The sequence below is a fragment of the Motacilla alba genome, chromosome 1 (genome assembly GCF_015832195.1).
Source record: "Motacilla alba alba isolate MOTALB_02 chromosome 1, Motacilla_alba_V1.0_pri, whole genome shotgun sequence".
Taxonomy (NCBI): domain Eukaryota; kingdom Metazoa; phylum Chordata; class Aves; order Passeriformes; family Motacillidae; genus Motacilla; species Motacilla alba.
In genome coordinates, this window is record NC_052016.1 from 74,955,546 (window position 1) to 74,981,607 (window position 26,062).

Consider the following 26,062-nt stretch of genomic DNA (forward strand, 5'->3'; position numbering starts at 1 on the left):
CATCATCAAAGAGGATATTCGACATGTTCTTTATTTCATAAAATTTAAATATTGTTCTAATGAGTCAAAACACAGCCTTTATACTATATTATTTGAACTGAAAAATATACTAAAACCAAATATTTAAGTGCTGGGTTCAGATGCACATCACGTGGGCCTAGGGGAGGCCTATGGCCAAGTGCTGTACAGATTGGTACTGGCAGTGCTTGTCAAGTACAGGACAGAAGGATGTTCCCTTGCCCTGTTTTAGTTCACAGCACAGACATAGCCTTACACTCCTAGACTAGAATTCGAAGTGCCAGGGGGCGATTAAAACACTCAGCTATCCAGGATCTCCACAACAGGAGGAGGCAGCCTCAAAACACCTCCTCCCACCTGCCAAATCCATTATGAAACTATTCTTCAGAGGGAGCTGTGAAACTAAAGTATCTTTTCCTCTGTCTTACTAACATGAAGCAAATGTTTTGGAGTCATGTTTTGCACACATTTAAGACACACAAAACAAATTGGTATGTTTATCCTCCAGAGTTTGTGTCTGTCAAACGTAATGCATTTTAACTGCATAATTAAAAGTTTTGATAAAAAAATACAGAAATATAATGTCACATCATTCAAAACCTTTCACTGTGCAGTTTATTCCAACTTTATTTGAAATAGAATTTGTGTTAAATTCAGTGAAATCATTAATGAAACTAGTTATTAAAACTGCTAAGCTTCCTCTCTATCCAATGTAAAACAATCCATGTGCAAAATGAATTGTTACGTGACTATTTCCCTTTAAATTTTTTGCATTAAAATCAAGATAAGGGAAAAGGATATAATTTTAATGTGTGTTATATCTTTCTTGGAAAGCCATCATGTTTCATAAGAATTAGGAAGCTTAGCTTCAGCTAAGGAAGCTTGAGCAGACAGAGTGGCTGAGCCCTCCCTGGGCATGTGAGGAATTCTCTGTTGGGATCATGAAAGAGTGTGGCCTTCTTTCGGAGTAAAGCAAGTAATTTCCTTTAGCCACTAGGGAAACGAGATTAAGGAGACAGGACATTTTGTCTATTTAGTCTGCCTCCTGAGAAGGCTGTTTTGGGAAAAGGGCCTTCACACACCATTTTACTGGTGTGTGCCTTCCAGGCATTGTTGAATCCGACAAGCAAAACTTTTAGTAAAATGTTGACAACAGGAGAGTCAAGTCCTTATTCCTCTTTAGTAATCACGAAGATCCTGCATTTCCATAACATCTGTTACAGGCACCCATTGCAGTGTACAGTCTCCTCATTATGCCCCATTAATCCTCTTTTTGTGCAGAATAAATTGAGGCCCAGAAAGGGTTTTAGCATTAAATCACGCACCCAGTCCACATCACACACAAATCATCCAGAACTGATGAATGCAGGTTTCTATACGTGGGGGAGAGGGGGAGCAGGAGTTGGGTGTTCTGAACAAAACTGGAAGAAATTAGTTTCTTTCCAAATAATTGAAAGTCTAAGATTGATTGTTTGTAGATCACATTTTTTTTACATAAAAAATATTAGGAATGATATAGGAAAGGCAAAAGTTTTTGGATTTGAGACACAGCAGAAAAGTGTTTAGCCCTGTAAAACATTGTAAAAAATGGGAAGGAACCGTGTTGCTCTTCCTCAGATTTACTGATTACTTGTTATTTCTAATTATTTCAGAAACCACATTCATAAGAATATTCAATTATTCATGAGAAATAGATTCCAAACATAAATACAGGTCCCTCCCTGAAATGTTCATTTATAACTGGAGAAAGAAAGAGCAGTTCTGCTGAGTGGGGGGAAAAGGGAAATTAGTCATACTTAAGCTTAAAAATAAAGGTAGAGTTTTCTTTGGTTCCTTACCATGGCAGTGATAACTGTTCTAGAAATGCTACAAAGCCAGAGGTTGCCTCTAGGAGGAAAGAAGAAAAAACATTCCACATGTGCTTTTGAAGCAGACAATACTAGCTTGTTTTTTACTACTCCACTATCTTGTTCAATCACTGTAAACAATTTTCCAAGGCTGAATTCAGATATTACAAGTTCAGAAACAGATAACATACCAGATGGGATTAATGAGATCCACCTAATTGAGGGAGATAACATACTGAATAGCTAAGTATTTTATGGTAGTGCTGATAAACAAGACCAATAGTACAGGCAGAAAAGTGGAAAATGGTATCATCATCGTTTATCTGCCGTGTAATGCAAGTAACTGTCATCATGTTATATCTTCAGAAAGACAATATTAATCCATTCCCTCCACCAAAATCCAGAAGATTCACTTCACTGTGAAATACAAATACTCTGTGTTTACTCACAGAAGTGCTTTACTAAATCTTAATATCCAGAAGTGGCAGAAATGAATGCAGTTAAAATAAAGATGTAAGGAGAGCAGCAGCAAGGGTAAACACAAAGCACTTACAATAATTAAAGAGCACGAACAGTAGAAAATTCAATGGATTGAAGCAAGCAAGCACTGTAACAAGTAAATAAATAATTAGTGGACAAAGGAAGAATAATAAGAATTTCTCAAAGAGAAGAAGCAATAGGCAGAGGAGAAAGAAACTATTTATCCTCTTAACGATTATAGTGGGAAATTGGAGCCGATGTGCTAAAAAGAATAGCATTAGACATTAAATAGGAGCTCAGGATTCATTTAAAGAATGGAGGTGGGGATTTACTTAAATCAGGGATCAAAATCAGAGGGATAATAGACAAGGAATCAGAAAACACAGATAATGTTTGATTTTTTTAACTAGATGAGAATGGTGATCTGTACCCTACCTATAGAAGACATAACAGAAAATATTTTCTATAGCGGTTTCAGTAAACTGATAACAGAGAGGTACTAAGATCTGGAAACTAAAATCACATTCTCTTGTGAACACATCGAAGACCTCTGCTCAGCATGTGCTTGTCAACTAAACAAATAATATGATTGTGGAGAACAATATAGCAATATTTTAACACAATCATATAAAGTCAAGAGCATGCCCCCCACTGGCACATTTTATTCAGTAGATTAGGGCATCCTTGTATCTCGTGGAGGTGTATCCCAATGGACTAGTTTGGCAAAAAACTGCAATGCTACTGCTCTATTACATGTTATTAAAATTGCATCAAAGGCCAAATCCTTATTCAGTGGGTCATTGTACTGACTAGCTGTTGTGTTGACTGGTTCAATTCCATAGCCAGGTCCTCCTTAGATAACCTTATCCGTGTCTACTGCAGCACTCGTTACAAAAAGCAGTGAATTTCCTCTTCCAATCCTTTACTACTAGCTGGACCTTATATCAGAAGATAAAATTTGTGACTTGACTAAGGACTGAGAAAGCTGATCTTGAGGCTAAAGCAATGTAGTTTCTGATAATATTCACCCTTGAGTGCTTTCATCTCCTATGATTCAGCCCAAATCATCACCTTTTCACAATTGTTTTGCTTTAGTACAGCTTTGTGCCACTTGTCAAAATGCAGCGACATTACGTATTTTGTTTTGCAATGCTGACTGTTTGATTTCACACTTATTATCTCTTATTCATGCATGACAGTAATACCTTGCATTTGTATAGCTGCTGTCACAACCTGTTCACATTTTATCCACCATCAGAGCTTGTTTAACAGCTGTAGGGTTGTCCTTGTTGGCTAAAGCTAAATGCATGGGAGATGGATGAGCTATTCACCTTCTCAGATGCTCTTTTGCTGGAAGCCTTAGAATGAGTAGCATAGGTAGCTTGTCTCCCAGGTTTCTTTTGGCACACGGGCTACGGAGATCATTGCTAATCTGTTAAGTCAGTTAAAGAAGTTTCTGTGATACCAGACTGTGCAGACTTGACCACACGTTCTCCTGCCTTTCTCACCTGCTCTAGTTCATGCAGTTCTTTAAATACTACCCTTAACTTCCGCTTTAAGAGCGGCCACTTTGTGCAAGAAGACCATGGAAGTTGTTGCTATTGTTTGTAACATAATTCTCTCCTGATCTATCTTCTGCAGTCTTCAAATTAATTTTCCTAATCCCTTACTTTTCTGATTATGGCCTTAAAGGAGCAGAACTGATGTGTCTAGTACAAAATTACCCTTTTGCTGTACACTAGTTTATGTACTCTGTTACATAAACCACAAATTGCATTGTTGCTTCAGCTGAGGTGCAAAACAATGGCATAAAGTCGCATAAACCACAGAATGGTTGAGGGTGGAAGGGAGGTCATCCAGTCCAAGCTTCTGCTCAAGCAAGACCACCCAGGGCCTGTTGTCCAGGTTTGTGTCTGGACAGCTTTTGAATATCCCCAAGAATGGAGACTCCATAGCCTCTCTAGGCAACTTGTGGTAAGGCTTGGTTATGTCACAGTGAAAAAGTGTTTTCTTGTGTTCAGTTACTTTTCCTGTTTTCTCAATATGGAAATGAGTTAAATTGGACACTTCTAAATATGACTTCATACATATTTTTATCATTATTCTTTCCTTTCTCTTTTTTTCCCTTTATTGATATACAAGTGTACCTTGAAAAAAAAATCCTTTGAATAGAACAGTAATCATAGCACTACCAATAAATATTGAAACACATAATGACTAATTCTGAAATTATTTGTTTAATGGCTTGATTAGATGATTTATTTAAATTCAAGTGAAAAAGAGATTAAAGCTTGATATTAAAAAATGGACTCATTATTACAAAAGAAGAGTCTTGTAATTCAGGTTTTTCAATTTAGATTTATAATTGGCAGACAAAGTTCAATGCAAATAGACATAGCTTAATAGACAGAATAAAGAAACCAGAAAGGAATGTTTCACAGTAAAATGTTAATGTGGGAATTGTTTCTGGTAAAACTGAGAAGAGAGGGAGAAATCTCCTTTTATACAAAAGAAGAAATTCATCTGCGTGGGCTGTTAGAAACAAAAAAAAAAAAGAAAGTAGATAAGATATTCTTCTATTCTTCTGTTAGTAACTGAAGAATTGATTTGCACAATTTTAAAAAAAACCAATTAAAAAACCCAAAGATGATCAACCTATCATAGTTTAGCCAAACCTGATAAAAAATAATTTTGAAAGAAGTTGTCAGAATATTTGTTTACTGTTTTCTTCCTGTTGTCACTAATTTTGCTTAAATAGGGAAGTTAAGGCCAAGCTGTGAAGAAAAAGGCAGTACATAGCAAGGTGGCATTTATGGACATTTACACACTTGATCACTGCTGATATCACCAGTAGAAACAATTTCCTCCCTTGAGATTTACTCAGGTTAATTATTTTTACTCTAAATCTGTTTCCCTTTTAGATTTGTATGGTTTTGATCTGCAGCCTTTGACTCTGATTACTTTTTTCTCTGAGAGATGAATGGTCTGCAGAATAACTGGGGTTTGGCATGAAGGGAAGGGGTCTAATTTTTACAGTACTTGTACACCATAAACAAGTCTCCTGTCTTTGGTTTGTTTTTTTGGTTTTTTTTTTGTTTGTTTGTTTGTTTTGGTTTTTTTTTTTGTTTTTTTTTTTTTTTTTTGGTGACAAACCACACAGAATAACACTTATCCCACGACAGGGCATTTTACCAGGCACAACTTTTGCAAATATCTTGGCAGTGTTGTCAAGAGTATATCCCTGTGCATACTTACCCAAAATACTTTTTAAAAAATGTGCCATTACAAGCTGCTATTTTATGAATCAGTAGTAAGTCTTCAACCAGAATTTGTATAAGAAATTAGCTTGCAGATGTTAGAATGACAAAGCTTTTTCTGGTGGACTTTAATCTCTAAATGCCCCTTAGGCTTAAGTGTAAAAGAACACCTGAAGTACTCAGAAAATAAGTTGTATTTACTATGAAAAAAAAGGAAAATGGAGAATCTCCCCACATAACTCTGCCAAAGCTTAAGAAACTGAGATGTATAAAGAAAATATTATCTCTCTAAAATTATGTTTTTATCCCATCCAAGTTGCAAATAAACAGTTCTAATAGGAAGATTACTAGAAGAACAGCAATAGAAGTTTAACTGAAGTCTGGCAGACTCTGAAGCACTGCTTTAATAATTAAAATATGTAAAAAAGAATTTGAACAATTTAGAGTCAGTATCAGCTCCTGCAAAGAGTGTAACTAAAATACTCAGGTAAGGAGAAATGGATACTTCAAATCACCAAGCTGTGATAAAAAATAGGACAAAGCGAATAGAAAACTGCAAATCTGTGAGGGAACATGATATAGTGATTTTTTTGCAGCTTCCAGGAATTCTCTTGCTCATAAACCCAGTAACTGGCTTGTCCATTTACACTGATAAGAGTTCTCTGTCTTGGTAAGACAACTACCTGTTTCTAGACAGCCTTTATAAGCTTTTTTCTCTTCTCAATATATGTTTTCCTGTATCCATCTATTTTGGAAATATGTTTAAGTTATAGTCACATGGGATCATTTTCCACTGTGGTAATATCATGGGGTTTTCTTCCACACTTAAGGGCTTCTTCATTGTATGAGACCATTGAAGAAAGATGGTATCTCTAAAAGACACATTGAGGATATTCTGGAGATGTCCTAGCTCAGGGCATTGATTACAGTGGAGCTTACAATGGCTCACCTTTACACACTGGACCCTGTTAAGTTCCCAAAGTTTTTCAGGAAAAACTCACTAAGGCTTGAGCGTTCGTATTTGCTTCTTTTCTTTGTTGTATTTCTGCGCAACAGAAGAGGATGTAGGTCAAGGGTTTTTGTAGCTAACATAGACTTAATCATGGCAAATAAACTCAGAGTCACTGTTGTAAATATTCAGCTACTTCTCTTGAAGTTTTATTGCTGGCTTTCTGGTTTCTAACCTGGTTTGCTTAAATTCAGTGTTGTTAGAATATGTGCCTTATAAGAAAAGCTTACACTGATCAGTAACACACATTAATCAGAAATTCTAGTTTCATTGACTCTGCATACAATTTTAATCAATATGTATTTAAGTTTTATACTTCGTGCTGCATCCATGTTCTGTTGAACGTTAATTTATGGAAAAGATTTTACAGAAGACAAGCATGAAATTGAAAAGTGTAAAATGAGCTAAGGTTGCTACTTCATCACTTTAAATAATACCACAGACCTCCAATTATCCAATAGGAGAGAAATAATAAAGGCTGTATATAATGTTGTAATAGATTTCACGCAGATAGAGCAGCATTTTACTTCAAAGAATAAATCATTTCATGTTCTTCATGGCCACCAAAACAAATTCAGTAAGGTTTATCACAAACCAAAATGGTTTGAATGGCATATATTACTTGTTTCATTAAAATGTGATTATATTATAATGTAGAAATCTAATTTCTCTAAGTACCTCATTATTCCTTATTTCATCTGCCAAGTGCAAGTGTGATCTTATTGTGAGAGTGAATTACGCCAAGGCATAATAACCAGATTGATATCCTGAACAAAAGTCGCACTATGGTGAAAGTTTCATTCTTAAGAATTGTACAGATGGCTGTGTTAAATGATCCACACAAAGTGTACATTTTTCTATGGGTCACATGGTTCCATTACAAATAAAAACTATTTATATGAAATTTCAAACCTGATCTATCTCCTCAACAACAATTTTGTACTGAAGTAACAGCAATAAATTTACGAGATCTTTTTACCCGTTGACACGTAAGCAGATAAGAGTACAGCTGCTCTGTGAGCATTTTAGTGCACTTAAAGCTTGATGTTGAATTAAAAATATGTTTCTTAGTAGGAGTAATATTTTTTCTTTGATCACAAGGCTCTAGTCCTTTTATTGAAATTGCTACATGGCTACAACACACAATAATTAGTATTTTCCATTATATTATTTTTTTGCCTCCCCTAACTCTTGTACCTCATTTGGATCATAGGGACTGGGTTTAAGAAGGTAAATATTTTCACTTCTATGTGATTAGCTCAGACTGCTGGTGTAATCATTTGCCTTCAACTCTTTTCTCCTTCTGTCTGGAGACTGATCATTTCAAAGAGCTAGTCAGCTGTGAAGAAGCAGAGTAACTCACATGCACTGCTGAAGCAAATCTTTTTCTCATATGGTCATTTTATGCAGCCAGAAGATATATTTGAAGGGCAAAACTCTCTGGCTCTTCAACATTTTTAACTATTCCCTGCCTTCTAGTGCACCTTCAGAGAAATTGTGCTGCAACATGGATTTCTTGGACCCATAGGCAAAAACCATCTCCTACAAGGAATGTCTTTTCATGTTGAATAATCAGTGCTTCATATTAAGACACTGCATGCATTTTGTGGGTCACGTTCTGAAAACAACATTTTTAATATTTTGCTTTCAAATCATTGTCTTTGGTTTATGCTTCCACCAAGAGCATGAGCTTCTTACCACAATGGAGGGGCCTTAAAAATTTAAGGTAGCAAAACTGTTTGATCTTCTCAAAATGTTAAAATAATTTAATTATTACATATCATTTATGTTAAATTATTAATGAAGGACAAACCTCTAGTGAAATAGAGACATTGGAAAGGGAGAGGGGAAAAGTAGGGACATGAAAATATTCATCTGCCATGCATGTATACTACTTCATGGATATGGCTTAAGTAGAAATTACTGCAGGTAATGTTCTGTCTCAGTTTTGTGGGGAAATACGGAGTGATAAAAGATGAGATGTACAATCAAAGCTTTGCTTGTAAAAAACTTAAAAGCAGAGACATAAGAGCTCTTGGTTTGAAATTCCTTACTATTCTGGTATGTCTTGTCAAACTCATTAAATGGAAATCCTCAGTTCTTAATAGAAACAGTAAAATGCTTCAGTCAATAATAGCAAAATCTCAGTCCAATAAAATACCTTTTAATTCTGTGACTTTCTTATGACTACCTTTTTTCTTTATCTGGACTAAAATTTCTTCAAGTCCCAGAGTATGAGAGAGCTTTCTGACTCAGTCAGCAATTACATTCAGGATACATGATAATTCATTCTCATGTTTTTACATATATTTAAACTTAAATTAATAACAAACATATGGGAAAAATAGAAATGTATTAAAAATACACATAATACCTACATATTGTGCCTATCTTGCATGCAGATATCATCATCCTTCTTTTAACGGTGCATCAAGATCTTCTTCCACTGTACAAATAATTTTCTGTCAGTGCTCTTGCCATTGGGTCAGTTTCTGTGAACCATCTGCATGTGAACCATTTCTTTAGTTTCTGTCTCACTGTCCTTCTCTTGTGTAAATGTTCTGATGAGAACCATGAAAGGGAGAAAAATTTAATGTGGCTGGAATGCAAAATCTGGTTAAATAATAACACCATCATTACCTTCTCCACTCTCTCTTAATTATTATTACCTGAAATCCCTGTGATCCCAAAACACTTCACTTTATAGGAATTATTAGCTTTATAACCTTCAGCAGAAAGCAGAAAAATGTAGACTGACTGTATAACAGCAACTGCCACTAACTATTGCCTAAATAGGATGAATGTAGAAGTACCTTTGACTTAGAGAGTAAAAAAATCACAGTTTCTACAAGACCCTCCTGCACAAATAGTGAGCTCATCATCCAGTGGCCCAAACTCCCAAATAGGTTACAAAGAGAACAGCAAAAAATGCACGCTATGGTGCAGAAAGGAATTTTGATGGACATCAGTGTCTTTGAAGTAATAGCTCATCAAGATGCTGGTACTTTGTGATTATTCCTCTTTCAGCAAGAACTGCCTGAAAATAATGTCAGTTTGTTTTTCTGTGGTATCTAATAGATTTGGATGGAAACAAATATATAAATACATTAATATCCTCAGTCCTGTTGACTACCTAGTGGTGCTAGAAAGCCTAAAGTCAGAGCCAGGGAAGTGTGTTTCAGCAAGATGTTCAGAAGGGTTGCTGCTCCCATGACAGAGACCAGAACTATTTGCATCCAGCAAAATGGCTGTTGAAAGCTTTTTTTTATTTGCTCTGCTGATTTTACCTTGTGTAAACATCAGAGACAAGGTACAGGTTGCACCTACTGCCTCCCCAATGTGGACTGTTTTTGTCCATCTTTTCTCTAAATAATTGTCTAAAATAACCTCATTTCACTGAGGGGAGGTCCTCCAACCTTTCTATTCTTAAGAAAACCAACAAATCTCCAGATAGTGGATTTAGGGTTTAAGAGAAAAAATTAAAACTGCATTGTTTTGGCTGGTTTTTTGGGGTGTTTTTTTTTGGTTTTTGTGGTGGCAAGATACAACAATTCTCTATTTCACTTCATTTAGCCTTTTTTTATGATGGGATAAAATTACTTCAAGACAATGATAAAAAAAGAAAGACTGCATCAATCTGTGTATCACTTCCTGCTAAAAGAAAATTAACTTGAGGCTACTCAGCCTGATCTCCAGCTGCTGTAAAATCTCCCTGTAAAACCACTATTGAAGACTTGTATTTACTCACCCAGGCATGATTTTTTTAAACCAAAATTCTTAGAAAGACAGGCTTCTCCACCCAGGCTCCATGCTTTCCTTTGCAAGACATGAGTGGCATTTCCAAAACAGTGGCAATTTGTTCTGTTGAACCATTGCTTCTTCACCAGTAGATGCTGTGCTTTCATGGGGTTTGTTTAAATATTTATCCCCTGACCTACACTTTGCTCTAGTCCATTAACTACACTGTAACTCCTGCTGTAGTCTTTCCATCTTTCCTAGGAGAATGTCCTTGTTTAAGTTGATGGATTGCATACTTTACTTTATTGGAAGTAATGCTTTCTTATCAATGTCAAGAAACTCATTTCTTCAATTATTTCTTTATCAGTGTCATTCTTTGCTTGTATAACCATCACTAAGTGCAATAAAAACTCCACATATTGGTTATATTAACTCCAAGCAGGATAAACTTGATTGCCTCTCCAATTTAATGAAAATTATATTGAGTTCTATTTGACTGACTTTTTTTTTTCAGTTTTCTGTGAAACATTGTTTTGGATAATTTGCTTGGCATTAATTTCAATCTTTTTTTCAATCTTTCCTCTATTAGTTTGTTTTACATGGGATTTCTATTGTAAAGAAGTGTGTGATGATTTTTGTAATATCCACCAATTTAAACTAGATTATTTAAATAATATATATCACAGTTTCATTCTTGCCTCCAACAAGGAGGCAAGTCTTTTCATAACTGCCTAAAATTCGAAGTATTTTTCTTAATTAAAAATAACTACACCCTTCGAGAATAAAAAGACTTCTTTAGTTACGTCTTCAGAAGCACATAGAGACTCCATTTTAAATGAATCTGGTTTTATATAAGAAATGATAATTTTTCTTTGAATCCAATATCTTGTAGTAAGAGATGGGTTATTGCTAAGAAATCATTACCTCTTCTAGGGTTTGAAGATGCCAAACATAGTTGTTCTTTTCCCAGGTAGACATATGGGTTTTGTTTCATTCCTTTCTGACAACACCCTTATGTTTTCTTCATTTTAGAAAAGCTAAAGTTCTTTCACTTTGTGTTTCCTGCATAACAATCCAGTTAATTTCTGATGCTCTCTCAGTTTACTGGAAATAACTTTTACTTGTTTGCCTGGTGGCCTGGAAACAATATTTCCCTGCTGGAGAGCAAGTCTGTCAAAGATTTCAAATAGCATTTCCTCTTTTTCTCTTTATGCAATCAGATGACCATCTCTGAAGGGTTCATATTTGCAAAGAGTGCTCATTCTGTACTAAATGACATCCTCAAGAGCACAGGATGGCCATAATCAAAGATCTCTCTGGCCCAACAGTCTGTCTCCAGCAGCGGTCGATGGCAGAGGCTGTCAGGCAACTCCATAGTTGAGATGTTCCTCCCCTGATATGCTCCACTAGACTGCAGAATATATTGACAGCAGTCCTTCACGAGCCAGAAATGTTATCTCCACAGCCAATGATACCAGATGGATTTTCATTCCTTCACCTTATCTCTTTGCCTTTTCATCTTCTTCAAAGCTTCCAGTGACTGAGTTCCCCAGTTTAATTCCCTAGAGGATAAAGGTGCCTGAGAGGTTGCTTTGCAAAGAGCCATATAGAGCAATTGAGGAGTCATTGCATGGCCCTGGCTTGTTTATTTTTGTTTAGCTTCTTTTTTCTTTTTCCTCTGCTTATACTAAGGGCCATTAAATAAATAAAAAGAGTAATTTTCAAGTGCCCTTATTTTCAAATGCTGAGTCTTTTTCAGTAGTGAAAGTGCCTTACCTTTCAGCTGTAGTGCCACTTGACTTACCTTCTAATTTTGGCTGAGGTAAGGGTGGAACATAGATGCCATACCCTTTTAAGTCTGGAGGTGCATTGTCTGTTTCCCTCCATTTCTGCAGGAAATATAGTCGTTATCCTTTGCTTACCTCTTTCGGAGCTTTCTAGGAAAAACAAACAGTAAGTTTTGCAAATTCTATATATTTGACCAACTTCATTAGTTCGGGATGGGTTTTTTTAATGTCTAAGTAATGACTTAACTTTTAGGATTATGATTAGATGATGATTAGATGAGCTACTAACTCCTGTTTCCAAAATTTCTGTAGCATTTTTATGTATGGAGGGCTTTTCATGGGAAAGAGTCAGAATCTTAAAGATGTATGCTTAAATATTTTCCTGATTGTTTTCTGACAGTGCCTTCAGAATCTCATTGGTAGAGTGTATGAGAATTAATGTAATGTTCAACATTTTCATGCCGATCTGTTTGAAATTGAAACTAACATTTGAACTGTGGTCAAAACTAGCCTGGTCTTCTGTTACAAACAGTATTAATTTTATAGCTTCTCCTTTCTTCGTTTACCTAATAGCTCTCAAGTAACACTGTTTTAAGGATGGCTTCATTATATATAATTGCTGAACCAAGAGTTTCAAAAAGGTATTTTTGACAGTAATTTGTTTATTCTCCTTTCTCAGTGCTCCTGCCATGTTTCCAGTCATGTGATACATTTAACTCCATGAGTGGATAGCTGAATTTTTAAACTAGCTTTTAATGGTAATTAATTTCTGATGTGAAATTCTGATCAAGTAATAACAAACTATTAAAGTAAAAAAAAAATTCTAGAATCTGCAAACAGATGCTGGCAGATAATGAATATCTGATTTATGTTCCCCCAAATTGCTAATCAGTCTCGTGTCTTTTATTCCCATTTTTATTTTACAAAATTATGCATGTCTCAAGATAAAAACTCAAGAATCTACCTTAAATATATGTCACACATATTACATCTCTTTTTTTCGTCAAAGGTATGTTATTTATTTTTTCTGATTCTTGTTTTTTATGCTGCTTGCATTCTTTTGACAACTTCTTCCAACATCTGTGGAACTTTGCAGTAGGACATCCAGCTTTTGTTGCTGGTTTCCTCTGTGAGTTTTTGGAACATCAAGTGTCCCCAGATTTTTTTCTCTGCTACTTTATTATATCCATTCTTTGCCAGCTCGTAAGGGAAGTTCCCTGGCACCAGTAGGTCTCTCAGTGTAATAAAGGCACTGACATGGATCTTGATGGAGTGAAACGTCTCCCATGATTTTCCCATCTCCCGTCAATGCTTAATGGAGGATAAATCTTGTAGCGCAGATTACAGGAACTGCTGGCTGAACAAAATTGCATTTTTGTTGACACTGAGGATTGTACCTCAGATAAGCCCAGTATGCAAGATATGCTCTAGCTGCATTTGTCCTGAAAATACATATGTTCACAGCATATAAGACTGTAATTTGAAAATGTAGGGTTTTCAAAAGAAATGGCTAGTGATTGAGATTTGGAAATCACTATAGGCATTGTACTGATTTCACTGACTTAAGAAGGATTCTTCAGCCTAGATAATCTCAGGAAGATGAATGAAGACTTTTTCAAGACTGCTTTTGAAAATATTGAAGAAATAAAATACTAAAAACATAGGAAGGAGTTGAGATTTCTGCAAAAATGTTGCACATTTCTCCAGAAAGAGCTTGTTTGCAACTTAAAATTTTCCATCACTTGCACATATTTCAATTACTGAAATTTAGTTATACAGTGAGAAACAATGAAGAAGGAACAAGAAAAAGTAATGATCATCTCTTCCAAAAAAACATAAATAGCAGGATTATTTGGTTTGCATTTAGTTCTACTTTTCTTGAATTCCTAGCAGTAAATAATTTAATCTTACAAAGCTATCATTAGAGTAACTGGCACTATAAATCACTGCTTTTACAAAGGACATCTAAGCAAGCTGTTTTTACTGCCTCAGTATTTTGAATTAACTGAATAAAAGTTAAAAGCATTTCCCCTAGAGATTTACAATAGGATTGGGTTTGGCCTTTTGTAAACAAAATCAGATATTGTCATTAAAAAAATGTACTTCCAGCAGCTTTATAGAAATTACCACACACACAAATCTCAGAGGATTTCTCTTAAAATGTGAACTTGTGGCCTTCCTACCAAAGAGAGAATAAAACAAAGGGAATCAGGCCAGTGTGGTTGCCTTTTCCCAGGGACCACAAAAAAAGCCTTTGGCAAAGGAGAAAAGAAAATGAGAGAATAGCAAAAAAAGAAGTGCATGTTGTCTTATTACTCATACAACAAGTTGTCACCTTTTCCTCAGTGAAACGAGTTGTAATAAGTTATGCATATTTTTAACAGCAATTAAAAATTGTAAAAGTAGAAATTGCAGGATTCAATTGTAAAAAAAAAAAAAATTGCTCATTACACATTCAGAGCAGTGTACAAACATGAGCTAATTAATCCTTAAGCTCTGGAGAAGTAAGCAGGAGCAGGTGTGACATTTTTTTTCTCAGCATAAAGAGGGAAGAACTGAGGTACAAAATAAACTCATCATAAAAGCAGTCTAAGAGCAGACAGATTCATATCTTGGGCAACCAGGCCTCCATTCTCTATTCCCCTTTGCCAAAATGTACTTATTCCACAGCATGGTGTAGGTATGCTTGTGTAGGACAATACAATGAGGATCCAGGGGCTTTGAAACAGGGTTATTTCCCCTAGCCAGAATGCATACATCTGCCCATAGACAACCTGAAGTGTGCTGGAGCCCAAAGTAGTTCTGTGCCACTGGCTTTAGCAGAATCATGAGCCCATCACAGGTTGCAGAAAGAGCTGCAGTTCTTTGGATACCCACAAAGTTAAGGATAATAGTATGCCATTTTCCACCTCTATGTATTTTTTTCTTTTCTGGGAGAGCATAGGAGCAGTAGCTCATGCTGATAGCAAGCATACTGCAGCTGGAAGAGACATTTCTCAGGAAAAAAGGCAGAGGATAAAATCCCCAGGAATAGAAGGTATCCTCATTAAAGAATTTCTTCTAGTCTGGACAGATCCCTGAAAGATCTCTTTTGCTTCTTTTATTTGTTGTGAAAATGCATAACAGGATTTCTTTGTGCACAATCATACTGTATATAAAGCATTTTGAGTTATGATTGTATAATCTTATCAAGACTGTAATCAAGATTTAAAATATAATCAAACTTTTTCAAGAGTCTCCTGCTCAATTCACCCTGTATTCTGAGTTCAGAGTCAAAACGTTAGTTTTAGTCACACATGCCCAAAGCTAAGTTAATTTACAGTCTAGGCAAGGAAATCAGTTATAATATTGACTTGATTGATATTTTGGAAATCCCTAAAGTTGTTTAGTCTTAACCATTTATTACTTATACAGAAGAAACTTTCCCAGGATATCAATATTATTTGATTTCTTAATAATGTTGAAAAAAAAATAGGCTTTGTATCTGGAAATATACTGTCCTATGAAACATTAAGTCTGAAAGCCTCCTCATGGGAACATACTTTGGCAGCAGACCTGTGTCCTTTGACTCTAGGATAGTCTAGCTAGGAAAGCTGGCAAAATAGCATCCTTAGTCTATATTTCCTAAGGCCTTTTCTTTTTGCAGAAAGTGCTGAATTATTCACACTATGCTAATAAAGTTCATTTGAGTCATCTGAGCAGTCTCCTGAGTTTATTAATAAATTATTTAAAAAATGAGTTAATTTGGTCAAGTTGTCTCTACAGTAAACTGGCCAGCAATATAGTGATAATCAGATAAAATCCAAAGATTAATTACAGGACAGGAAACACAGGCAGGATTGCCCTGGGTAATGAGAAAGCCAGGATTTCAGGCTGAAAAAATCTGGGGAAATGCAGACAGCAAACCTCAAGTAACATGAGGTGGTAAAAGCGTGCACTTTGACATGGAAGAAAGTGGTTCTGTGCATGGATCCAGGACACAGTGGGGTCACTGACATTTTCTGCTACAAAGCTTCACTGACATCCATGCCAGAGTGGGCCTCCCAGGAGGCACCAATCTGAAACAGAAATAGATGCAGCTTATTTCAAATACACATTCTGCAAATACATCTGTTTATTCTTTTTCCTGTGTGAAGTAGGTACTTTTTTTTCCATTTCTTGCAGTATTGAGGAAATAGCACCCATCCTTCCTTTGGTCAGCCCTCCCTGATGTATACTTCCAACTAATGCACATTTCTAATCATGTTTAAGACACACAGCTATTTCTCTTTTCACATGATCCAAGATTTTCATCATTTAATGAAATCTTTATCATTTAACAAAATCACATTTTTTCCCAAAATATTCATTCAATTATTATGTCCAAGGACATTTCTAGACAGAGCTAAGGAGATACCTGACCAAAAGACTGAATCTCTTGGCAGTTTGTGCTGGTATACAAGGAAAACAATGGTTGAAGAATGGGGTTCTAGCTATGTAAAGGCCTGTTGAATCAATTCAGAAATGTGTTGCATACTCCACCTCCTATTTAACTTATAACAGCTTGAGTTGGGTAATCTCTCCTAAGTTTGATCTGAATAGTGAGAGTGTGCACAGAAAAGAGAGGAGACTTTTTTTTTTGATGCTTAAATTTTTGGTGGGAAGGGAAAGAATAGAGGGTGAAATCTGAGAAGCAATTGTTGCATTCTCTGGGAAGGAATTTCATATCCTTATTTTTCTGTCCCTTGCTTTAGCAAGTTGACCCTTGCAGCTGACAGCCTTGTCATGCCTGCAGAAGTTTACTGTGCAGAGATGTTATGATCTCCTGACAAGAAATGAATTCTTAGAAAGCTTGGTCAAGTGCCAAAAGATCACTGTCTTGGAGGAAATGCAGCGTTCCCCAGGGAAGCAGTATAAGAAGCCTTGGATAAACAGCACTGACTTGCCTCTGAGTAAGAAAGCCGTCAGTCACTCTGCTGAGTTTTCATTTTTACCAAACAGAATAGCAAAAAATATTCTCAGGGTGAAAAAAATTCTCATAAAAAGTGAGTGAGTCTGTGTTTTTGATAACTGTTTAAAAAACATTGATATATTGGAAAATCATGCATCCGTCCCACAGGATCTTCAAAATTCTGATTCATATATTACTTGAGCCTAAGAGGAGATGTTAGTTGTTTAAGCAAACAGAAGAAAAACTGAATTGCTACTAAGGTTGTCCACCAAAACTTTCTAAGCAGGACCAGTACACATTTCAGCAAACAATTTTCTTCCCTCATCTATAGTATTGGTAGGAAGAAAGAAAAGGCATTCTTAATTTGTTTCTAATACTCAGGCAGATGAAGGGACCTGATATAATAGGATGAAAGGTATGTTTTTGTGATGGTTATGATACATTAGCCCAATTGATGATTCTGGAGTAACTGTGATAAAATTTGAAAACAGTGGGTTTGATTCCTTTTAACATTCTTTGTGTTGCTTCTAAGTGCTTTGAAGCACTAATGCCAAAGCATCAATAAATTCATTCTATTATTACTTTAACATCTATATTGAAGATACTGTGTTCTAAATATCTAGGTTTAGGAAACAGGATTCACAACTACTTGCGATAATTTAAATTTTTCTTACAGCACACTTTCTACATTAAAATAATTGCCAAATTATGTCCATCATGTTTGACTTAGTATTAAATTTAATGCACAGAGTATCATCAGCTGTTTGTTTTAATAGTTGGTATGTAATCAATGTTTTGACTGACAACCTGTCTTTCTTTTTCACCTTTTGGTGTGGACTATTGCCAGCATTCACTATGTACGTATCGGTCTTGAATTGAGATCTGTCTAACACATCACTATGTAGCTACTTACATTGAGGCATAAAGAACCTTTTTGAAACCGCAAGAGGAAAAGTTTGTAAATGGGCTGAAAATAGTCAGAACAATTACAAGCCAGAAAGGACAGCAAAATCACAGTTGGTCCTCAACCAAGGAAGAGCTCCTAATCACTTAAGTGATGATCATAACTTGCTATACAAGAATTAGCATGTAGTGAAGCACCATACACACATACTCAGTGCTTCATTTCACAAATCCCCAATTTATCATTGAATTGGGTTTGCATGGCCAGGTTTTGGTAGCTGGGGACCTACAGGGGTGGATTCCATGAGAACATGCCAGAAGTTTCCTCCATGTCTGGCAGAGCCAATGCCAGCCAGCTGCAGGTTGGACCCACCACTGGCCATGGACAAGCCAAACAGCAGTGGTAGCAGTACCTCTGTGATAAAATATTTAAGAAGGCAAAAAAGAGAGGAGAGGAGAGGAGAGGAGAGGAGAGGAGAGGAGAGGAGAGGAGAGGAGAGGAGAGGAGAGGAGAGGAGAGGAGAGGAGAGGAGAGGAGAGGAGAGGAGAGGAGAGGAGAGGAGAGGAGAGGAGAGGAGAGGAGAGGAGAGGAGAGGAGAGGAGAGGAGAGGAGAGGAGAGGAGAGGAGAGGAGAGGAGAGGAGAGGAGAGGAGAGGCTAATAAGAGGCTTCTTATTAGCCTAATCTGATTTGATTGATAATAAATTCAATTCATTTTCCCAAGTTGAGCCCCTGATGGTGACTGGTGAGGGATCTTACCCTGTCCTTATCTTGACTCATGATCTTTTAATTATATTCTCTCTCCCCTGTCCAGTTGAGGAGGGAAGTGATAGAGCAGCTTTAGTGGGCACCGGGCATTTAGCCAAGGTTAAACTACAAAAATTATTTATAATATCTTAGGAACATCAAACACTATCTCTCCAATAGCTCAGTTACCTTTTGGGATCAGAGGCCCAAAGACTGGCTGCAGCCCTTGGGTTGAAGTTCTTTAAGCTTTTGCATTTTGCTCAGCACCTCTCAGTATTAACCTACACTGACAACTCCCCTGAACTTGTTTGTCTCCAGTTTGAACACTTTGTAGTTCAGACAGATGAAAGAAGCCTCTACCATGACTCCAGAAAAAAGCAAGAATTTATATTTGCAATGTGCTTTAGCTGCCCTGTCACTCCAGCTCTCCAGTTCCACAGTCTTGTATTAATATAAACCTTTATTACAACCTTTGAACATCTAGCAGGTTATGAAATAGATGCACCTAATCACTAAGGCTTTCAAATCACTAATTTCAAAGGCTTTTGGATAGTCTAAATCATGTGGTATAGAAAATACAGGTCTCTTCCTCAATAAATATGCTAAGAATATGTATGCCAAATATTTAATTAATTAACATCTATTCATGTAAAATGCCTCTTCTTTCTATCTAGCTGCCTTCTAAGCTAGCTGACACATCCCTAGAACCATTCCTCTTGGGGGTTATTACACTATTACTAATACTTCAGATTAAAATGCATTTCATCCTCAGGTCTCTTTATTATAATATAATTGTTACACAATCCATGCTATCATTAGGAGCACAGTATGAGAAGTAGTTTCAAAGTAGCATTTTTCTGTTGGATTCATACACTGAAATATGCTTATGATGTATGTTTATTAGCTCAAAGCAATTTGCTGAAGGTTTTGAACATTACTTAAGATTTCTGAAAGGAAAAGCACAAAGCTTTTCTTTTGATTTCACTTTTTCTTTGTGAAAACATGTACATGTTTCCTTTCCTTTCCTTTATTTGTGCATCTGAACTGGGGGAAAGATGAGAGAGTATTTAAAGTCCTCTACCTTCCCTCTAGCACAGTCAACATCCCATCTGTTCCCCAGACTGACGTGTTTAAGCTTTATCATGGTGGACAGTTGCCTCCTGGCTGGCACACCACTCCTCTGGCACTCACAGAATGAGGTCATAGAGACTAGGTACTGCTGCTGCACAGGGGCAAGCTGTATTCACTTTTATCCACTCTCTATGAAATAAGAGAGAACAGCATCATGCCCCCAGCAGCAGTGGGAACAGAAACACATCCTGAGAAACAGGAAGCAATTTTTTTCTAAGGAAGCAATCTTTTAGAAAGTTTCCCAAACTGAGCCATGCCTGTGTCAACTACAGAACCTGGTAAAATAATGAAATACAAAGCAGCTTACTAAAATGAAAAATAATTAAGCCTTTTTTTCCACTCATCTCAAAGGATTTTTCTTTCATTTGGCTTATTTTTCTACTGTTATTTAAATTGACGCTAATTGATTAAATTAAATAATTAAGTTATTATTGTTATTGTTGTTTTATTGAAGTTAATTAAATAGGAAGCATTTTGATTCCAGACATATTGGGAAGTGTAGTCATTTATCAGGAGGTGTTTACGGGAAAGTCAAAGATACTAAGAAAATTGAACCAGATGAAATGCAAGTCAGACAAGAGATCTTAGACAAATTAAGGCACAGCAGTGAATGACTTTCCCAAGGTCATACAGAGCATCAGCTGCAGAGCTGGGACTAGAACCCTGGTCTCCTGATACACAGACTAATCATACATTTCTCAGTAACAAAATTTGCAAATAAGATACCACACACATAAAAATTCTGTTTATGTACAGTATCTCCTTAGTGAGCAGGAGCAAAATATAGGATCAATTATTTAAGAGCTTGTTTAATAAGGAGAGTATGTTTCAGTAATTACTGAGGCCAACCAGTGGGTTGAAGGTCTTATAAACTATACAATGTTTTCTCATTGTACTACAGAAGATGTTCTTGATTAGCCCTCTTGTGGTTTGTGCGCTGTGCCTCTCTGATAATGAGTAGGGTGAATGCACATGGTACTGATTGACACGTGGTTCTTGCTTGTTTAAAGCTGAATTATTTTCATTCCTGCTAGAAGAATTTTACTTTTCATGTTTATGTGAATCTTAGGGGATGGTGATTTAGATGATTTGCTATTTAAGTGCTGTATTTAAGCAAAGAATGTTTAGATTTCTGTGACAACAAATACATGTAAGATATGATCAAGAGATTTTTGGGTTTTTTCCAGTTTGTAAGTATTACATGCCCATCGAGTTGTGATATGCTTTAAAAAAAAATCTATAAAAAGAAGAATCTCTGAAGTTATCCAAGCTTTCTGAGTTTGCTTTATGTGGTAAAAAACAATTCAAAATTCTTTGGTCTGCACTACAATAAAACAAGTAGTAATTTTGAAAGTAGGTAGGTAGCAGCAGAGCTCCCAGGTGACCTCAGTAAAAGAAAGTGATGGTCAGACTTCAAGTCTCTTATTCCACATAGAACTGACTCACAGGTGGGGAGTTTACAACCATGTGAAGGTTGAAGTCCATTAGTCACTTTAAATTTGGGTCAACTTGTTCTCTGTCACAGGATCTGAAATAAAGTCTTGGTAGGTTTATAGCCAGGCTATTAAATTACATCACTTTTTGCTGAGCTTCAGTCTGCCGTATCGTAAGACACTACATCACATAAGAAATGTCACCAAGAGGAATGACAGAAGGGCAATAAATGGATGCAGTTCACATAATCTGAGTCTATCCCCTCTTTCTTTAAATAAAAGCCAGCAAAGCACAGGGCATTTCCTTGGCATTAATGGTCAGAAGGATGTGTTGATGTGGTGGGGCATAGCCAAAGCCCACTAGGTTACACTGGTCACTCGGTCTGTAGGAGCAGTCCTTTGTAAAGGTCTACACATAAACATTAGTGACTGAAAAAGGACATTGCTCACCCATTTACAAGATACGGCCAGTAGCTTCTCATTTTTCCTTCAGTTTTCCAAATTACATTGGAAGTTGCTGAAGTGGTTTTCTTAATTTCCTATTCCCTGCTCCCTTCCTCATCTTGCACTGCAAAACTTGTGCCTAACCTGGAATGGCCAAATTATTTCCACAGTTCTAGGAATTGAGATGTCTCAGTGTTTTTCTTTACATTGTCTTTTCTCCTTCTGACAATCTCTGCCAAAAGCAAGCTTTAGAAAATGTTAATATGCTGTGCGTAGCGACCTGCAAATTTTTCCCATGCTATTAGAGAGTGTCACAGTTTTAACAAACTGGATACTTTTTTTCATTTCCCTCTTCTCACAAAAAAGTTGTACCAGCAGCAGTGCATATGCCACTGATTGTCACTGCAGGTGTGTTGAGATGCTGAAGATTTTTAGGAGGGTCTGATCTTTGCAACTTCTTTTCATATTTCTTCCACAAATTAATATTCTACAACTGCATAGAAAAAAAGGAAACGGGAAAGTGCCTGGGAAGGGAATGAGGAAGGGCTAGAGGAAAGAAGAAAGGAGAGAAAATGTGCTGTTTTCTCAGGTTAACTAACATGCTTAGCTATCTATGGTAAAACTCTGCTGAAGATAAATTCTGCTTTGCCATCAGACAGATACATACTGATATCCTGACCTGTCCTTGCTGTCTTTTTCTTTTTTTTCTCAATACAAGCAAAGCAGTTTGTCTTGTGTATTAGTGGTTCTACTCAGGATAGCTGCTGATGGAATTTAGTTATTCAAATATTACAAGAATGTCAACCCAGCTTTTTTTATTCGATCAGCTGTTTCAGTCTTCACATTATACATTTGAGGAAGGTTTGTCTGGCCTAACTAGATGCCTGTTATTAAAGTATCCATGTCTAGGCCTGGCTACTCTAAATTGCCTTTACTGAAAATGAAGAGACAAATAGAATTTTTAACCTGTGATGTATTTTGTCTTGGGTCAAAAACTGCTTGCTGTTTTCAGTCTTGCCTTTGAAATGTCTTTTTCTTCCTAGGGATTCTAAGAAATTTACAGTGACCATTTCAGATTTTTGGATGACTCTTCCGTAATTCAGACCAGTCTGACATCTAATGGCAGATGGCTGTTCTGGCCTGCAGACAAATGTATCCATTGCCTCAGGTAAAGGCTTGCTTTCTGTCCAGTACTTGAACACAAGTTTTTCTGAAGAAATTAAGGAACTCAAAATCACAAGGTTTTTAGATGACCCTTGTTGGGCTGTGTCTTCCAAACCTTCAGGAAAGACAAGACTCTGGAACATCTGAATTTTATCAACTACATCCTCTGTTTTCCATAAGTGTCAGATGTCCTTGCCTCCACACACTACAGCAGGCAAAACTATGTTGTATTTCATTCTCAGTTTCTCCAGGGAGACTCTAGTCCCTTCCTTCTTCCAGATTGGCCCTTCCTTTTGGCTGTGCTGGCTACCTTCCAACAAAAGCAGGGAAAATTGACTCAGTCACATATTCACCTGGCACTGGAATTCAAAAACATATTCCTTAAGCATCTTAATTAAGCCCTTTTTCTGAGGCCTAACTCTTCTCAAAGCATAAATAATAAAGAAAGGCTAAAATTTTAACTTGGACACTTAAATTTATTTTGGAATCGATGTGAGGAAATGCAGTAGTTTGCTAAATTTTGTGTGCACAGAATCACAGAAGTGTTAGGGTTGGAAGGGACCTCTGGAGCCCATCTTAACTCTTTATTGAAGAGATTTGCAGCATATTTCCTTGATAAATGCTAACAGATTTCCAGTGCACTGGTGAAGACATTTAAAAGCCAAAAGATTTGGCATAAAGAGAGTAGTTTAGGAGACCTGAGGAGCCTCAGATAAGGAGGATAGAGCTATGAAGGACTGGAGGTCCAGTGGTGACCTGAATTAGTCCTAAATCTTCCAAAGAGTCTTAGGATCTGCCCCTGCCCCTACTGGGGTCATGAGTACCAATTTCTGTTCCAAGGTTTCCATCCCATGACTCACATCATCTGAGGCTCCAGCCCCTGGGTCAGTTGAGAGCAGCCTGGGTCCTGGGTGGGACCCCAGCCCCTGGCTCAGCCACCTGCATGGTACTGGGCATCCCTGGTTGTGTCCCAGTTCCTCCCAAAGGAGAGATTTTAGTATTTGATGCCGTCTGTATCAGACAGTTGCCAAGAGGCACCAAAGCCCTTGTTAACCACACAGCTCCAGAGCAGTTCCCTCCCTCTGTACCTCAGGCCAGTTAGCAGTTGTCACTGGGGCTTCCTCACCCTCTCATCTCCTGCCTCAAAAGCATCCCAGAAGTGTGAAGTTAGATGCAATTTCCCAACAAGTGTCACCTCCTGCTTCCTTGGTTTTTTGAGCTCGTTCTGGATTAATCCACTCAAAGCTGGGCAGCTTTAGTTAAGGTCTTTCTTACCTGAGAGATGCTTTTAGCTAGGCACTACCCCATGATATCTTGTCATCCTGAATGTCATGCAGTAATAAACAGCCCCTTCCCAGAAAAAAAAAAATAAAGATCCATTTCCTCTTCTCCATTCCTGGGCAACAGGAAGAAATTATCCACATCAAAAGCATAATTTCACAGTCTACAGTACTCAAGGGGATACAGTGAACATGAATTATTACATGATTTACTGACAAAATAAGATGTAATTCTTATATAGGTGTTGATAGAGAGGTAATGGTTTGTATCAAAAATTCTTCTCCAATCTCAATTTTCAGATGAGACATTTTTCCTCTTAGAAGACTGCCTTCAGGTTAACTACATCCTTAAACTCCTTTAAATTCCTCACCAGTGTTTTTGACACTTACAAACATTACAAACATTACAAACACTTAGTATGTTGCTAAGTAGTGTACATTTGCTAGAGGCTAAGTTACAACTTTGGTACATTTTTACTATTATTAGGCACAAATCCAAACCTCCAAAGTCTAATACATCTGACCTTTAAAGAAGTTCAAATCTGATTTACCTTGAAACAATGCTGCTTTAGGCTGTCTCTGTTGGCGTGGTCAGGTGTTGCAAATGATCAAGTTAATGTGTTATAAGAAATTCTCCACATAGCTAAAAGAGTGACATATAAAAAAATCAAAACCAACTCAGGTAGCATAGAACAGACTGTGATGATGCCCATGCAAAAGCAAAGTAATGTGTTTCCTAAGCTCTGCTGCCATCTTCATTAACCCAACTTGCCTGGAATAGAGCCACACCAGAGTGCAATGACAGAAAGGGCTAAATATTGCATTTGTAACAGCTTATAAAGATTCACAGAAAATAACAGCTGGAATTTGTAAAAGCTCTGCTGTGCTGATCTAAATTACTCTGAAGGATTTCTGAGGATTACACGGGTTAAAGAATCCAGGACTGATTAGTCTTCTTGACCCTGCACTGACATAAGCCATGGACAGAAGAAGATAGTAAGATCCATAAGCAGCCTGCATAGTCTAGCAGTCATCTTTTCCTTTCTCTCCCTACTGGAGAAGCTTGGATGAAACACTATCAAAGGAATTGCTGTGTTCCTTCCAAAAGCCTTGATCCAATCCCGTGCAACCAGTCATTTAGGTAAATCTAACTACATGAGGTTTTGCAGAGTTCAAGAATAATTTCTTTTAAATGCTGCTTTTTTTGGTGTTGATTTTGGTTTTGTTTTTGTTTGGTTGGTTTTTTTTAATCAAACTGAGGCAAAGCTTTCAGAAAAATCTCTATTCAACACAGGAAAGTTGTTATGCAGGATACTGGATTTTAGGCTTATCTGCCACTGCGTAGGTTGTCTCACTTGACGTAATCTGCTTTCCTGTGTTTTCCTGTTTTCACTGACATTACCCTTATTTATACACAAGCACTAGGCTGTAGCAGCTTCCCTAGCTTACTCCTTCCCGTTTCATTTTCCTTTCCCTTTGATCACTGCTGCTAGCTACCTAATAACAATTTTAGAACAATCAATCAGCAGTCTGTGCAAGCAAATAACTTACTGAACACTTGAACCCTGTAATTGTGTTCTGACCTTGGGTGTACTAAAGGTTAGAGTGATAGATTCTTTGCAGCAATGCCATGCTCTGTAGTTCTGTAAATGCAGTTCACCAGCCTCAGGTGAACTTTACTGCAGAGGAAAGAAAAATCAAGTGTGGCCACATAAAACCTAGCAGTACACAGAGAAGTCAGTGACAGCATAAAGAATGTTGGCAAACAAGGCACACTAATACCTAAATCAAACAAAGCTTGAGGAGGGAAGAAATGTCTGAGGCAACCATGTAGGAGACTCAACAGTCCTTATTCTGACATTGCAAAAATGTGAAAATTTTAAAAATACCTATTT